This window comes from Tinamus guttatus, unplaced genomic scaffold (assembly GCF_059628265.1).
Source record: "Tinamus guttatus ecotype Peru unplaced genomic scaffold, ASM5962826v1 Tinamus_guttatus_pri_ptg000548l, whole genome shotgun sequence".
NCBI classification, from domain to species: domain Eukaryota; kingdom Metazoa; phylum Chordata; class Aves; order Tinamiformes; family Tinamidae; genus Tinamus; species Tinamus guttatus.
The window spans coordinates 136,876-152,919 of record NW_028289082.1 but is presented as its reverse complement, the minus strand read 5'-3'; positions in this window follow the sequence as shown (position 1 = coordinate 152,919).

The following is a 16,044-nucleotide window of genomic DNA, read 5'->3' as shown; positions in this document are numbered from 1 at the left end:
CAAAGACTGCCATGAGCTCACACACGGCTCGCACGCGAGGGTCCATGTCGCCGAGGCGATGGGCCCTCGGTGCGCAGCCGTGTGCGAGCTCTGTGCCCTAGTCCTCTTTGCAGAGGGCAAGGAAAACACGGCACCAGACTTGTGTTAGTGCCCCTCCAGCAGCGACCCTCACTCCTCACCAGTCCTAGGCCGAGCAGCAGCAGCAGCAGCCACAGTCCTGCTCAGCAGCTCCCTTCCCACCCGGTGAACCCCCCTCCTGGCCCCTCTGCTCTGGGCTCACCCTCGGCACAGGCGTCCGCTCCGGAAGATAAACCAACAATCAACGACAGAGAAGGGGGAGCGAAGGCCGATGAGAAGAAATCTGGAAAAAGAAGGGCACCATGTGCTCAATCCAGGCGCCATCCCTGGTGCCTGCTGCCAGGGCTGGTTTCCCACGGCCGTGCCGAGATCCCCCATCCTTGGCAGCAAGTGGCCAGACTCAACCCCGAGGCTGCGGGGCTTTGCTGTGGGGACCTTCCCGTGACTCTGGCCCTTGCCCGGGACATCTCGAGGCAGCGGCAGTCCCTGTCCGGCTGCAGTCCAAGCACCGGTGCATCCCCCGGCTCCTGCACTCGCTCCTGGGCCGGGTGCTCTGGGCCTCTGCAGAGGCCACCAAGGACAGGGAGGGACACGAGGGCAGGGAGGCCGAGAAGAGAGCCCAGGAGCTGGCTCTTACCCCACTGCCTTGCCCCTCCGTCTGTTGGTCAGGCTCTTTGTCCGCTAACTCGCACCCTCGCTAGTTCACGGACAAAGTGACGCCTGAGTCTGCCCCAGCGCCTCCTTTATAACAGGCCTGGGTTTGTGATGCGATGGCAATGCCATGGCGACAGCCTTAGAAACCAGGGCCCAGGGTTGTGATGCGATGGGGACGTCCTGGCGACAGCGCAGGGCTGGGATTCTGATGCGATGGTAACACCACGGTGACACCCCTGCAGCAGGTGACATCCCTGGGCTGCGCTGACCCTCCTGTCACCCAAACACCAACACTTCCCAGTGCGGCAAGGAGAAGCCCAAGGGAGCTTCGGCAGCAGAACCCCAGAAGCACCTGGGACACATCACGCTCAAGCACATGCACAGGCTGTGGCCTTTGCCTGGCATTGCAACACGTTGTAATACAGGGACACTCGAGCTCTCAGAAATTTTCTGTCCGTGCTCCAACGGAGGCCTCTTTTCAGTGCTAAAACAAACGATGTGCATATTGCCTACAGAGATGAAATAAATTGACCAGTACTTTGAGACCAGTGGTTTATGCAGAAGAGGCTTTAAATCTCAAATCAAGGTCAAGCATTGGCACAGCCTTTTTAGACTTTTATGTCTTTTCTAATGCAATGTGCTCAAGCAGAAGAGTTAAGGTCTTCCTTATGGAGTAATTTTGATCACCTAGCAATATTTTGCTGACTTCAGCTAAATAATAGAGAAATGAATTAGTGAATAAACACTTTACGTAGCTGTGATTGTGAACTCCATTGAACAGAGCCCTTGAGAATGGGGACTGGAGGCCGTTTATACTCATTCCGTTGAAAGTGCTTCTCACTGAGCATGCTTTGTCCCTTTTGGTTAAAGTAACAGATATGTGCTAGTTCTTCCTCCTGTCCTTCTCTGATATATGCTAATTCTTCCTCCTTCTCATTCTCCTGCAGTGCTGAACAGCTGTGAGGGACGCAATTTTGAGACTTTTTGTCTTTTTGTACTTTTTGGGTACTTAAGTCCTGCTTATCTTCTTCTCTTTCCCTTTGGATTGCACCTGTGACAACACACATTTGAGAAGAACGCAGTACGCAGAAGAACGCAGAACGCAGTCAGTAACGTCCTTGTGTGATGTGGGCATCAGTTCATTTTGTTCGGTCTCTGCCCTGTGGTCTCTTCTTCCTGTCCGTTGTGACCTGTAGAGACCCCTTGTGTTGCCTTCCCCTTCTCTTCCTGGTGGTCCATGAGGCTGTACATAGGAAAGGAAGGACAGTCAATCGGAAAGATTTTTCACAGGCCTGGAGGAAAACTTCTTGTGGTGACCCACGATATGCAGCAGACCTTGAAAATGCGGGAAGGACACAGCCTTGTCACTTCTCGGAACTCTTTAGTATCCCCATTAGCTCTGCTTATTGTTTGGCCCTGCACAGCCTCCAAGTTTTTGTTCTTCATCTCCCTCAAGAGAGATGCTGTTCTTTTGAGAGAATGTTCTGATGAAATCTGCAGTGGAATCTAGAGAAAAGAAAATCAGTTCCCCTCCAAATTAGATCTTGATTGACAGGCAGCTAAGTGGAGAGGTAAACTGGAAGTCATAAATTAAACAGAATTTCTGATGAGGAGTATTCTTATGATATTCTTGCTTCAGGAGCCTCCCACCTTTTCATGCAAAGTCTAGGGCCATCTTGATCGATGTGCCCTCGGGTGCTATGCCAACCCTAAGGAGCTGGGCAGGAAAGTCTATGTGAAATCTCAGCCTCAGCCTGTCTTATGGTAGACACTAGTTTTATTAAAATAACTAAAATCAAGAAGCATTCACCCTTTCTCTTTCCTGTTCACAGTCTGCCCACTTTGTCCTGTATCTGCAGCAGCAGCAGCTTGGGCAGAGGCACCTCTTCCAGCTGAGGCCACCATTCACCTTTCCCTTACCTGGCTCCCGTGAGAGGCAGCAGGTCCTGCCATACCGCAGAGCTGGACAGCGACGTCTGTCCTCAGGGGTTCGAGCTGCATCGTGACTGCTGAGAAGCCGAGGATGGTTTTTCCAACAGACAACAGGATTTGTGGCGTTTAGAACATCCTCACTATTTCTTCACTAATTCCCTCGGTGGTCTCTCATGGACCCCTAAGACTCCTGTACTTTCTGCAGACTGTGTTACCTGCCAAGCTGCTCTTTGCAATTGCTGGCTGCAGCCTCCTCCCTCCTTCCTCAATCCCTCCATCCCTTTCTCCCTCCTGCTCCTCCTCCATTACTGCCTCACCCTTCCTTCCAGCCTTTGCCTGTGGGACACACGGCCTGCCAAAGCCACAGTCCTTCTGCATGCCCACAGCAAGATCACATGTAAGGGCCTCCAGTGCAGTGGTCTGTGGCTGAGATGTCCATTGTTCTGGGCAAGACTCCATTCCCCCAAACCCTGCTGCTAGATGGCAGGACTCTCCAGCAGCAGGCTGCGAGAAACAGCGAGCCACAGTCAGCACCAAGGAGAAACCAGGGCGCTGTCACCATCCCATGCACTGCGGCTAAGGTGTGCAAAGGAAAAGGCCGAGCCAGGCAGGAGTCAAAGCAGCCATCTCCTGATCTGTAGTCAGGCACATTGTCCATTGTGCCACTGGCCCCGGTGTCCTGGTGTCCTGTGTGCCGTGCTGGGCTGCAGGGATGCCCACATGAGGGGATGCTCACGGGCAGCCAGAGTTGCTGTCTTTGCGCCACAAGGCTGGAGGGAGGCAGCAGCCAGGCACAGACCGTGCCCTGGGTGGTGGGGATGTGCTGTCCATGGGGATCATCACCAGCACATCACTCGTGACCCCGTAATACATGTACAAAGCCCATCCCTGCACAGTAGTCTTCTGTGCTGCCCTTAAGCACCAAGGGCTTGCCAGTTGCAATCGTTCTTTTAAATGAGAATTGACACACACCACTTGATTTCCTCAACTGGGTTAAGTGGCTTGGTAGTTAGCAGCCCTTCTTCTGCAGCTAAAAGCCCTTTCGATGGGCGAGTGGAGTCCTGTGGAGAGCCAGGCCGGGGCAAGTACAACTCGGATATTGGTGTAGAGAGACACTCAAGGTTCACGAGGGGTTGAGCAGGATGCATTGAATGAAGGGCTTACAGTGTAGCCCCGAAGGCTGCACAGAGGAGTCACCAATGGGAGGATGCTGGACACAAGGATAGGACACACGAGCCACATGCCCAAGGGGGCTCAACTTGCTGTATCCTAAGTGCCCCTTAAATGTGCTAGAACTAGATTCCTATCTCAACTGTTCTAACCTTGAGGAACTGCGGCACGAGAAGCAGTCAGGGATGGTTAAGAAAACGGAATATGCCTGCCTGACCCTGATGGGAATTGGGTCAGTGTGTAGTTTCACGTGCTGGGTCCGCTACCAGCTACTCTGGCAGCGAGTGCCTCCTCCTCAGATGCTCTGCGGGGCTTCTCACTACGGAGCCTTGACAGGATTTAGGGTCCAAGGCAACATGATTGTTCCTTTGTGTCTTGCAGACCTTATTGCCATGCTTGCCCCTGAGGTCCCTGTGATCCCCTAAGCCTTCATCTAGTGTAAGTGTGCATGAAGGCTGGCCCCATAGATGAGAAACCAAACATTAGAAGTTTTAAAGTGTTTGTTGCTGCGGGACGCTTTGCTTCCGAGGACCAGATTGAAGTTGGTATCATGACTACTGCCCCAGGTTTCTGTCATCTTATCCACTGAGGGTCAAGGAACATGAGATTCAGGGGCCTGGAACATCTGTCATATGAGGAGAGGCTGAAGGAGCTGGGCCTGTTCAGCCTGGAGAAGAGAAGGCTGAGAGGGGATCTAATCAGTGTATATAAATACCTCAAGGGAGGCAGTGAGGAGGACGGTGCTGGCCTCTTTTCAATGGTGGCCACCGACAGAACTAGAGGTAATGGCCACAAACTGAAGCACCTAAAGTTCCACAGGAACTTAAGGAAAATTTTTTTAACAGTGAGAGTGACAGAGCCCTGGAACAGGGCGGGGTTGGACTAGATGACCTCGAGAGGTCCCTTCCAACCTTAAGCATTCTATGATTCTATGATTCTATGATTCTGTGATCTTGACTTGGTCCTTCTCGTTATGTGTCAGTGTTTCCCAAAGGCCTCCTTCTGCAGTTCCAGCTGTCCCAGGAAAGTGGGATAGTCACCCTCACTCCTGCTGAGCTTTTTCTCCCTTCTCTTACCTTCAAAGTGGTTTTGCTTGGACAGGCCCGGCTGGGAGAAGCATCGAACCATCCTGCCAGTGTAGTTGTTAACATTAGGCAGGGCAGGGGCAGAGGCACATCTTGGGGATGGCCTGGTGACGCTGCTTCTTCTCTCCTGGGGCAGCTCCATCTCCAAGGCTGGGGAGCTGCATTCAGATGCTGTATGTGGGAGGTCACTGGCCGAGCCTTCCTCTTGAGGAGACCCCGGGTGTCCTGTGGGGAGAAAGAGCCTCTTGGGTATTTGTTGTGGCACTGGAAAATACCAGGAGACTTGGTCTGTAATAACACCCACAACACCTCTCTGAAATTCCACAGACACTTTCGCAGAGCCAAAGCAGACCTGTCCCCCAGCAGATCTACCCTGTGACAAGCATCAGCACATCCTCCTACCTGTGGAGCACTTGGTGTCCATGGGGGACTCCTTGGCCAAGGCACTGAAGGGCAGAGTGATGGTCTCTTCAAAAATCTCTTCAGACTTTTCTATGAGGAAGGTGATGAGTGCTCTCACCTGCACACACAAACCCACGGCTTTCAGAGATGTGACTGTCCCCTAGCAGGCAGTCCCAATGAGGGGCATCCCGATGCTCAGAGATGCTGCTTTGCTGAGCTTTAGAAGGGCAGAGGGACGTGTGGGGTGGCCCAGAGCCACCCCCAAGCTGGGAGCAAGGGGATGAATTCTACAGGCCTTCCTCTTGCTCTCCATGCGCTCTGCCGTCGGAAACATGCCACCCCCACCGAGGCTCAGCATGGTGGGCCCCATGCAGGTGGCCAGGCTGGTGGCCCCCATCCTGCTGGTCTCCACATGCTCGCTGATGTGATGGAGCACAGCGAGCAAGCGCTGGAGCAGCAGGAGGTTTGCTCCCAGCAGGTGGCCAGCCACCCTAGGGAACACACACCAAAAGTCACCTCACTCATGCAGGGAGCAGTGCCCGCTCCTGCTGCCCCACAGCAAGCTTGACCTGCAGCCCCACATGGTGGCACTGGCCACACATCTTACTCTTTCAGCTGGTTGATCTTGTCCTGGTGGCTGGGCTTCTGCATCGCTTGAACCCACTCCTCGTAGAGGTCTTCCTGGAGGAGCTTGGAGGGGATGCTGCGGAGGAAGTCCTGCAAGGCCAAGGCACGTGGATGAGGCTCTCCACGCTGATGCCAGTGAGCAGAGAGGGAGCCTGCGCGTGACTTGAGCTCCCGAGCGGGCAGCTTGCTTGGAGCTCCCTGCTGCCAAAGGGGCTGCTGAGCAGCAAGAGCACGGGGGGCTGCGCCTGTGCATGATGCCAAGTGCACTGGCGTTGATGCAGGAGCAGGAGGCAGCTCCGAGCCCAGCCTTTGACCCTGCCCTGCGCCTCCATAGTCCACAGGGAGGAGAGGAGGATACTGAGGAGGAGCTGGAGGGAGGGAGTATTCCCAGGGCATGAGGGGAATCAGGGGAAGGGAGAACTCCCTGGATAACACAAAAGCCCAGCTGTGGCCAGCCTGAAGCACCGAGTTTGGCTACAGCAGAGATGGAGCTGTTGGTGCAACCCAGGTCGGGGGGAGGCTCTGAGGGGGTCCCTGCAGATGAGCCCTGTGCTCGCAGAGCTCCACGTGAGCTGCCTTTGTGCCACAAGGGCTTACTGTGCAGCCCCAGAGGCTGCACGGAAGGGTCACCAGTGGGAGGATCCTGGACACATGGAAGGGACACATGTGTCACATGCCCAGGTGGGACTCAACTTGTTGTATCCTTGCACCCCTTAAATGTGCTAGAACTAGATTCCTATCTCAGCTGCACTAACCTTGAGAAAGTACGGTACGGGTGCAGTCAGACCCGGCTGACCAAACGGAATATGCCTGCCTGGCCCTGATGGGAATCGGGTCGGTGTGTAGTTTCACGTGCTGGCTCTGCTACCAGCAAGTCTGTCAGCGAGTGCCTCCTCACCACATCCTCTGCAGGGCTTCTCCCTACGGAGCCTTGCCAGGATTTAGGCTCCAAGGCAACCTGGTTCTTCCTTTGTGTCTTGCAGAAATTATTGCCATGCTTGCCCCTAAGGTCCCTGTGAATCCCCTAAGCCTTTATCTAGTTAAGTGTGCATGAAGGCTGGCCCATAGATGGGAAAGCAAACATTAAAAATTTTAAAGCGTTTGTTGCTGCATGAGGCTTTGCTTCAGAGGATCATATTGAAGCTGGTATCATGACTTCTGCCCCAGGTTTTCTATCATCTTATCCACTGGGTGTCAAGGAATGTGATATTTTGGCTTGGTCCTTCTCCTTATGTGTCAGAAATGAAAATATTAAGCTGTGGTGCAAAGGTCCTAGGGAAGGTGACACAAGCTCTGGGTTGCTACTGGATTGCTCTGTTCCATGCCCTCCTGTCCCCAAAAAGTCAAAAAGTTTGAGGCCTGTTCTAAAAGTGCTTTTTGTAGAGTAGAGGAAAAAAAATAATAACGTGGAGCTAGGGAAGATGGAGGCATCAGAAGAGGAAAGCGGCACCCCAGGGAGCAGCTGGAGAATGTTTTATTTTCAGGAGGCCACGTGATAACTGTGAGGACAATATTGAATGGTGTTTCTCCAGCGTCTTCTACTCCAGCAGCAGCTGTTCTTGCAGAATTGGGAAACTGCCGTCACTTTTACAGGCCGCGTGCTCCCTCCTCTTCCCTTAAAAGGGGTGGCGAAGGCCAGGTCCAGCTTGGAGCAAATCCGGACCAGCCTGATTCTGGTGTTGGTAACATTTCTGCCCCTGGGGTTGCTCCATCTCCGGGGCTGGGAGGCCGCCCTCAGCCACAGACTCTTGGTGTTCACCAGTAAAGACCTCGTGCTGGGGAGTCCCCAGGTGTCCTGTGGGGAGAAAGAGCCTCTTAGGTAGTTGTTGGGGCACTGCAAGATACCAGGGGACCGTCTCTAGCAGGAAACAACACAGCCCAAGCTGATGCTATAGTAGTGCCTCTGCAGCAGAGCAGAAGTAAAGGAAACACAAATCCCTCAAGGACAATGTCCTGTGGGAGAACAGTCCTAGGTCATAGGAAGAACCCAGGTAAAGAAGATGGAGGCATCAGGTGGGGAAAAGAGCTTTCCAGGGGGTAGGTGGAGGATGTTTTTTGTGGAGGAGGTCATGGGATAATTGTTTAAGGCAACATGTTTAATGCAACATGTTTAAGGCAATTGTTTAATGGCATAGTCACCCTTCCTCCTGCTCCCTGCTCCTACCTTCAAAGCAGTTTTGCTGGGAGAAAGCAGTCCGGCTGGGAGAAGCATCGAACCATCCTGCCGCTGTCACGGGTAACGTTTGCCAGGGCAGGGGCAGAGGCACATCTTGGGGATGGCCTGGTGACGCTGCTGCTCCTCCTGCCCTGGGGCTGCTCCCTCTCCAAGGCTGGGGAGCTGCCTTCAGCTGCTGGCTCTTTGCTGTGGCTGTCAGAGCCTTCGTGTCGAGGAGTCCCTGGGTGTTCTGTGGGGAGAAGGAGCCTCTTGGGTGTTTGTTGGGGCACTGGAAGATACCAGGGGACTGTGTCTGTGGGAGCACCCACAGCACCTCTCTGCATGTCCACAAAGGCCTTCTGAGAGCTAATGCAAACCTGTCTCCCAACAGCCCTACCCTCTGCCAGGCATCTGTCCATCCTCCTACCTGTGGAGCACTTGGTGTCCACGGGCGACTCCTCGGAGGAGACACTGAAGGGCAGCGAAGTGATGTCCTCTTCCAAAATCTCTTTGGAATTCTCTATGAGGAAGGTGACGAGCGCTGTCACCTGCATACATAAAACCATAACTTTCAGAGATGTGTCTCTCCCCTTGCAGGTAGTGCTGATGAGGGGCGCCCCAATGCTGCAGAGGGGCAGAGGGACGTGCGGGGTGGCCCAGAGCCACCCCCAAGCTGGGAGCGAGGGGATGAATTCTACAGACCTTCCTCTTGCTCTCCATGCCCTCTGCCATCGGGAACATGCCATCCCCACCGAGGCTCAGCAAGCTGGGCCCCACGCAGGTGGCCAGGCTGGTGGCCCCCATCCTGCTGGTCTCCACATGCTCGCTGATGTGATGGAGCACAGCGAGCAAGCGCTGGAGCAGCAGGAGGTTTGCTCCCGGCAGGCGGCCAGCCACCCTAGGGAACACACACCAAAAGTCACCTCACTCATGCAGGGAGCAGTGCCCGCTCCTGCTGCCCCACAGCAAGCTTGACCTGCAGCCCCACATGGTGGCATTGGCCACACATCTTACTCTTTCAGCTGGTTGATCTTGTCCTGGTGGCTGGGCTTCTCCATCGCTTGAATCCACTCCTCGTAGAGCTCTTCCTGGAGGAGCTTGGAGGGGATGCTGCGGAGGAAGTCCTGCAAGGCCAAGGCACGTGGATGAGGCTCTCCACGCTGATGCCAGTGAGCAGAGAAGGAGCCTGCGCGTGACTTGAGCTCCCGAGCGGGCAGCTTGCTTGGAGCTCCCTGCTGCCAAAGGGGCTGCTGAGCAGCAAGAGCACGGGGGGCTGCGCCTGTGCATGATGCCAAGTGCACTGGCGTTGATGCAGGAGCAGGAGGCAGCTCCGAGCCCAGCCTTTGACCCTGCCCTGCGCCTCCATAGTCCACAGGGAGGAGAGGAGGATACTGAGGAGGAGCTGGAGGGAGGGAGTATTCCCAGGGCATGAGGGGAATCAGGGGAAGGGAGAACTCCCTGGATAACACAAAAGCCCAGCTGTGGCCAGCCTGAAGCACCGAGTTTGGCTACAGCAGGGATGGGGCTGTTGGTGCAACCCAGGTCGGGGGGAGGCTCTGAGGGGATCCCTGCAGATGAGCCCTGTGCTCGGAGAGCTCCACGTGAGCGCAGTTCACCTTGAGCACCATGGCCAGCAGGTGCACAGGTCTGCTGCGCAGATCAGCGTCCTGGCCGTGGTTGAGGACCTCGTGCAGCTCCTGGCGCTCCTTGTGGCTGCCCGCGATCCTGAAAATCCCCTCTGTTTCTGGCCCTTGCTCATCAAGGATGTCCAGGATATCCTGCAGGGAGAGACGGACATGGTTCCTGGGAGGCTTTGCGAGGCTGAGTCTCTCCTCTGGCTGCATGCAGAGCACGCTGGCAGCCCCATGGTGTTTCCTGCTGCAGCCCCTTCTTGGTGCCTCGCAGGGGAAGGGAGGAGCAGGAGGCCTCTGTGGCCAGGCTTGCTTACCTGGAGCGGCTGGGCCAGGCCACCATGGGCCCCACAGACGGCTGCCAGGGGCTGGCCAAAGAGGGGCAGTGAGGGGCCCGCGGGCAGCGGCCCTGAGGTGTCCCCGTGGGCAGAGGTTCCTGGCTCTGCTGCAAGGAAAAGGCAAGCCAAGCTCAGAGGAGAGGACCCCCCGCAGAGGAGGCCCTTGGTGAGCGTGCGGCACCCTGTGCTGCCGGGTCTCGTGCAGCCTGTGCAGAGGCGCTGCACAGGTTGTGCACGGCGGGAGGAAAGCAGCAGCGCGGCAGGAGGCAGCTGCTGAGCCGCTTCCTGAAACTCACCAGCCACGGGGCCAAGCGCCTCTTCCCTCTCGGGGGGCTCCAAGCAGGGGAATAGCTTGGAGCTAGCCTGCGATCAACGGGAGAAGGTTATGGAGCCACCTCTCAGCATCCAGGGCCACGAGGGAGCTGCCCAGTGATGCCAGGATGGCTGGGAGGCTCCCGGGAAGCAGAGGTGGCCCCAGGCTGCAGAGGGGAGGCTGCAGGTGCGGGAGTGACGCTGCTCGTCTGTGCGTGGGGCTGGGGCCAAGGCTGCTGCTGCAGCCAGCACTCCCGAAGCGCCGCTGCAGCCAGAGCCCCGGTGCGGGTGGCGGGTGCTGCTTGGGCGGCAGCAGCCCCCGCGCTGCCGGCAGGGATGTGGCCGTGGCGCGGGCAGCGCCTGCCCGTCCGTGCTCTGCCTGGCACCAGGGATGTGCCGCCCTTGCAGGGCCCCGGGAGCCACCCCGTGGTGCGCAGAGCCCTCGCGTGCACGCGCAGTGCGGCAGGACCAGGGCAGCCCCGCTCACCTCTCCCGAGAGAAGCCTCTGCAGCTTGTCAGCCGTCAGCGGCGGCTTCTGTGCGAGAGAGCAGAGAGGTGCCGTGAGCAGCTGCGCAGAGGGGCTCTGGGGAGCCGCGGTGCTGCCAGGCGAGCACGCAGCGCCAGGACACTTACGGGACCCGAGAAGCCAACGATGTCAGTGAGGAGCCGCAGGGAGCGCAGCCGGGTGAGCCTGGCTCCTGACGCTCCCGGGCTCTGCCTGTGCACAGGGAAAGGGAGGGAAGAGCAGGCTCAGGACCAGGCCACACGCTCCCCACACGCGCGCGGCCCCTTTCCCGTGTCTGTCTCACCGGAGCAGGGCGTCCAGGCAGAACTGCTTCTCCCCCTGCGACCTGCAGCACCAGGGAGAGGCAGCGTGAGCCGTGCGGGGAGCAGGACGGGGCTGATGCAGAGCCCCAGAATAGAATGAGGGGCCAAACTCACCCGAACGTCACCACGCAGCTCCCCGTGGGCCAGGCCAGGACGACGGAGCGGCTGCAGCGCAGGCCCGAGATTTCGTCGTCCCGCGCAGGCCCGGCCGCGGCCGCCTCCTCGCCGCAGAGCACCCAGAGCTCGTGGAGCCGCACGCGGTGCCTCAGGCGGAAGAGGGAGCCGAATCTGCAGGGGACAGAGCAGGAGGTGTCCCACATGCCGGGCATGTGGCGCACAGGGGTCGTCCACGGGGCGGCCCAGCTGTGCCCACCCGGGGCACAACTGTGGGTGGCAGCAGCGCGATGGGGACGGCAGCCCTGCACCCTGGGGCAGCGCTGAGCACGGAGGGCAGTGACGGCGGCGGGCGCTGGGCGAGGGCTGCGCAGCAGGAGGGCAGAGCAGGGCCCTGTGCCCTTGTGCGCACAGCGGCCTGGCGCAGAGCAGCTCTGTGCGCGCACGGCTGCCACGGGAGCCCGCGAGGAGATGAGCCGGGGTGGGTGGGTGCTGCGGGGCCAGGGCCGGGGAGGAAGGAGGGCTGCGGGTCTGCTCTTACTTGAGGGTGGCGATGGCGACGGCGTTGGCGAAGAGCAGGAGGTAGCGGTCACGTGTATTCTGGTGCCGCGTCACCTCCGCTTGCAGGGCAAGAAGCAACTGGGGGCTCCTAATGGAGACAAAGGACCCCAGCGGGGGCCGCGAGGCCGCCCTGCCCCTGAGACCGCGACGGGCAGCGGGAGCCGCGGGGTCGGGCGCCCCGGGCGGTGCCCACGTGCCGGCAGCAGAGCCAGCATTGCCGCGGGCCCCAAAACAACTGGCCTGTCCCATGGCGACAGGACAGGCCGGCGGGTGCGCTGCAGCGATGTTCTGCGCCGCGCAGTACCCCGCACTGAGCTGACTTCTCAGAGGCTGCTTTGGACGTGTGTCCCCGCTCCTAGCAGTGATGCCGAGCTCGGAGACACCTCCGTCTGCGCTGCCTCGCACCAGCCCAGTGCCGTGCTGGGGCACACGCGCCGCTTTATCTGCCCGGGGCTCTGTGATGTCACTGGGGCACCTTGTGATGCGCTGCTGAGTCGGAGCCATGCGCGTGGCCGTACTATAAAGGGGCGGCCGTGGGCAAGGCGAGCGATGGCACCTGCACCTACCCCCTGCAGGGGTGTGTGCTCAGCCAGGACTGGTGCCGCACTGCAGCATGTCCTGGCACCTCTGGCCAGCTCAGAGTGTGAATTCCGCCCAGAGTGCATGAAATAAAGTGACTTCTTTGGTGGTACACAAAACAGGAAAAAAATACAAACAAAAACACATGCCAGGTTTCTGTGTTGGCTCTGTGGCACCGTGCCTGCTGCCCATCCTGAAAGCTCTTCCTGAGAGGACATTTCCCTCTGAGGATTCCAAATCACAGAAGCACAGGGACATTCAGGTCCAGAGGGATCTCTGAAGATCATCCAGTGCAACTCCCCTTCTCACTCAGTCCCTTTCAGTTATGGAGGATGCTACCAAGTGTCCCCAAAGTCCTCCCTTCTCCAGGCTTAGAGAGAGCGCTCCAGCCTGCAGAAAATCTTGGTTAGGGTCTGTTGGGCCTGCTCCAGTATATACACCTTCTTCCTGTGGCAGAAGTGCCACAGCTGCACACAGCTGGATAGGAGGCTGTCTAAGAGTGGATAGTGAAGGGGAATTGTCCCTTGTCTTCGCCTGCTGGCTCTGATCATCCCTGCATACCATTACGCATCATCCCTGCATACCATGCAGCTCTGGCCCATATTTAGCCTGCTGTCAATCAGGATCCCTGCCAAAAAAAAACATCCCAAGAGACAGTTGATGCCTTTCTGGGGATCTGGAGCTGTCCTGGCCTCTCCAGGAGTCTCTTGCAGGCAGGGCCTTAGCTGAGCAGGTGCCATCATGTTTGAAAGGATACTGGGCTTGCGTTCCAGTTGTGCTCAGTCTATGCTGCTGATCTCAGCAGTCCTGAAATTGCACAGACACCATTCTTGCACAGACCAGAAATGCAGGGCATCCTGGCAATATTTAAAAAATAAGTAGAGTCTTTCTTCCCCTCGTAGTTATTTACAAGCCATTTGGATCTCAGTCCACTTTACTCCTCAACGAATATTTTTTAGTAGCTAAATGATAATACTTACTAGCTAGTATTTGGATGCAGTCTTGCACTACAGGCTTCGAGTTGCTTGTCTGCATGATTTTATGATGTAGATAACTTGTAGGGCTATTCTAGGCAGAGTGAGGGAGAGTTTTGAATGAAGTTTTTGGACTTTTATGTGTTTTGTAGTACAATGTGCTCAGGCAGAGGACTTAAGTACTTTCTTACTGAATAATTACAGTGACATAGCAATATTTTTTTCTCTTCAGGTAAATAATACATAAGTTAATTGGTTAAGAACTACTTTTCCTAGTTGTGATTGTGAACTCCGTTGAACAGAGCCCTTGAGAATGGGAACTGGAGACTGTCTTTACTCATTCCATTGAAACTGCTTCTCACTGCCCATACGTTATCTCTTTCGGTTAAAGAAACAGATATATGCTGATTCTTCTTCCTATACTTCTTTTTCTCATCCTCCTGCAGTGGTGAAGAGCTGTGAGGCATGCAATTCTCCAACCATTTGTGTACTTCTTGAGTACTTACGTCCTGCTTACCTTCTTCTCTTGCCCTTTGGATTGCACCTATGACAACAGCCATTTGAGAAGAACATAGTAATTGTCAGTAACATCCTTGTGTGCTGTGAGCATCAATTCATATGGTTCTGTCTCTGCCCTGTTGTTTCTTCTCCCTGTCCACTGTGACCTGTAGAGTCCCCTTGTGTTGTCGTTCCCCTTCTCCTAGTGGTCAACGAGGCTGAACGTAGGAAAGGAATGACTGATACTCCAGGCTCGTAGGAAAGGTTCTTGTGGTGACCCGCGATACACAGCACACCTTGATAATGCGGGAAGGACACAGCCTTGTTACTTATAAGAATCATTTGCCCTCCGCGTCAGCTGTGCTTATTGAATGCCCCCAAGTGTCTTCATAGAAGTTGTTCTTCCTGCCACTAAAATGAGAGTTGTTGTTCTTTTGAGAAAATGTTCAGAAGAAATCTGCAACGGAATCCAGATAAAAAAGGAGATCAGTTCCTCTCCAAATTCCATTTTGATCCACAGGCAAATCAGTGGAGGGATAAGCTGGAAGCTGTAGATTAAAGAGGAGTTCCTTTTGATTAAGAGTATTCTGATAATACTCTTGCTTCAGGAGCCTCCCATCTTTTCAAGATGCTGAGGATCAAGATGGCCCTTGCCTTCCTGGCTGCCAGGGTACAGCGCTGGTCCATATTTAGCCTGCTGTCAATTAGTATCCTCGGGACAAAAGCATCCCAAGAGACAATTCCTGCCTTTCTGGAGAAAGTGTGCTGGCCTCTCCAGTAGTCTCTTGTAGGCAGAGACTTAGCTGAGCAAGTGCCATCATGCTTTAAAGGATATTGTGTTTGCATTCCAGTTGTCTTACACTACGTGTTTAGAGTTGCTTATTCACACCATTTTATAATGCAGATAACTTGGAGAATTTTTCTGGGCCAACGTAGGGGACATTTTTGGGGAAAGATTTTAGACTTTTGTGTGTTTTCTGATACACGGCAGAGGGCTCAGAGGAGCAAGGCGGCTTAAGGGGAAGGTAAGACTGGGAAAGTAGAATCATTACTGACTCTCACTGCAGAGTGAACAATGTTTATTGCATGTTCATATATACAGATGTTTATTGCACTGATCCAAGGTGATAGGGACACCGGTCTTGGCCGCACTTCCCGACGTGGGCAAGGATGTTGTTATTGGAGACAGTGCTCTATCCTGGTGGTTCCTGCCTGCCTGCCAGGATGTCTGGCAAGGGGAGAGTTTTTTTGGGCAGAGGAGAGGCCCAGGGAGAGGCGCTGGTGTCCTGCACCTCTTCCTGATGTTGGGGGCCTCGAATCCCGCAGTGCGATGCACAGATGTTTATTGCACCGCACCGAGGGGACAGGGGACCAAAAGGCCAGGCGGGAGGCAATGGTTTCCCGTGCCTCTCCACAGTGATGGTGGCCTCACGCCCTCCATGCTGGTGGCACGGATGCTTCTTGCACGGCCCCAAGGGATCAGGGGCGCCGGGTCAGCGGGATGCTGCTCAGCGCAGCCTCTGAGCAGGGGCTGCGCTTCACAGCGTCCCGCGGGCCACTCTCCTGGCCCGGCGTTCCAAGCGCCGTCGCCTCCTCCGGAGCCCGGCCACGCATCGCCGAAGCCCCCTGCGCAGCGCCCGCCAGCCCCCGCACGCGCAGCCGGGGCGCAGCAGGGAGCCCAGCGCCGCTCGCCACCCGGTGCCGCCTGCGGGAGCGGTAGGAGACTCGGCGTCCCCGCAGCGCAGCTCCATGGTGCCCTGGCTCTGCAGGTCCAGGGCGCTGGAGGGCTCCTCGCTGCCGGCGCTGCTGGTGCACTCGGGCGGTGACGGGGCCCGAGCGGCCAGCAGCGTGGGTGCCCGGGTGCGCTGCAGGATGGACGAGCGCACCATGCCCGGGGGCCAGTCCAGGTGGGGCTGCTTGGGGAGGCAGTCGAGGCGCTCGTGCTCCTCGCCCTCCCCCAGGAGTACCACCTGGTTGGCGCCGAACTGCACGTGATGGCGAGGCCGGGATGCACCGCGAGGCTCTCCAGCCACCTCGCTGTCCGTGCCTGGGCACCTGGGAGGGAGAAGGGAGGTGAGGAGGGAGCCTGGGGCTGCCCGGTGTCTC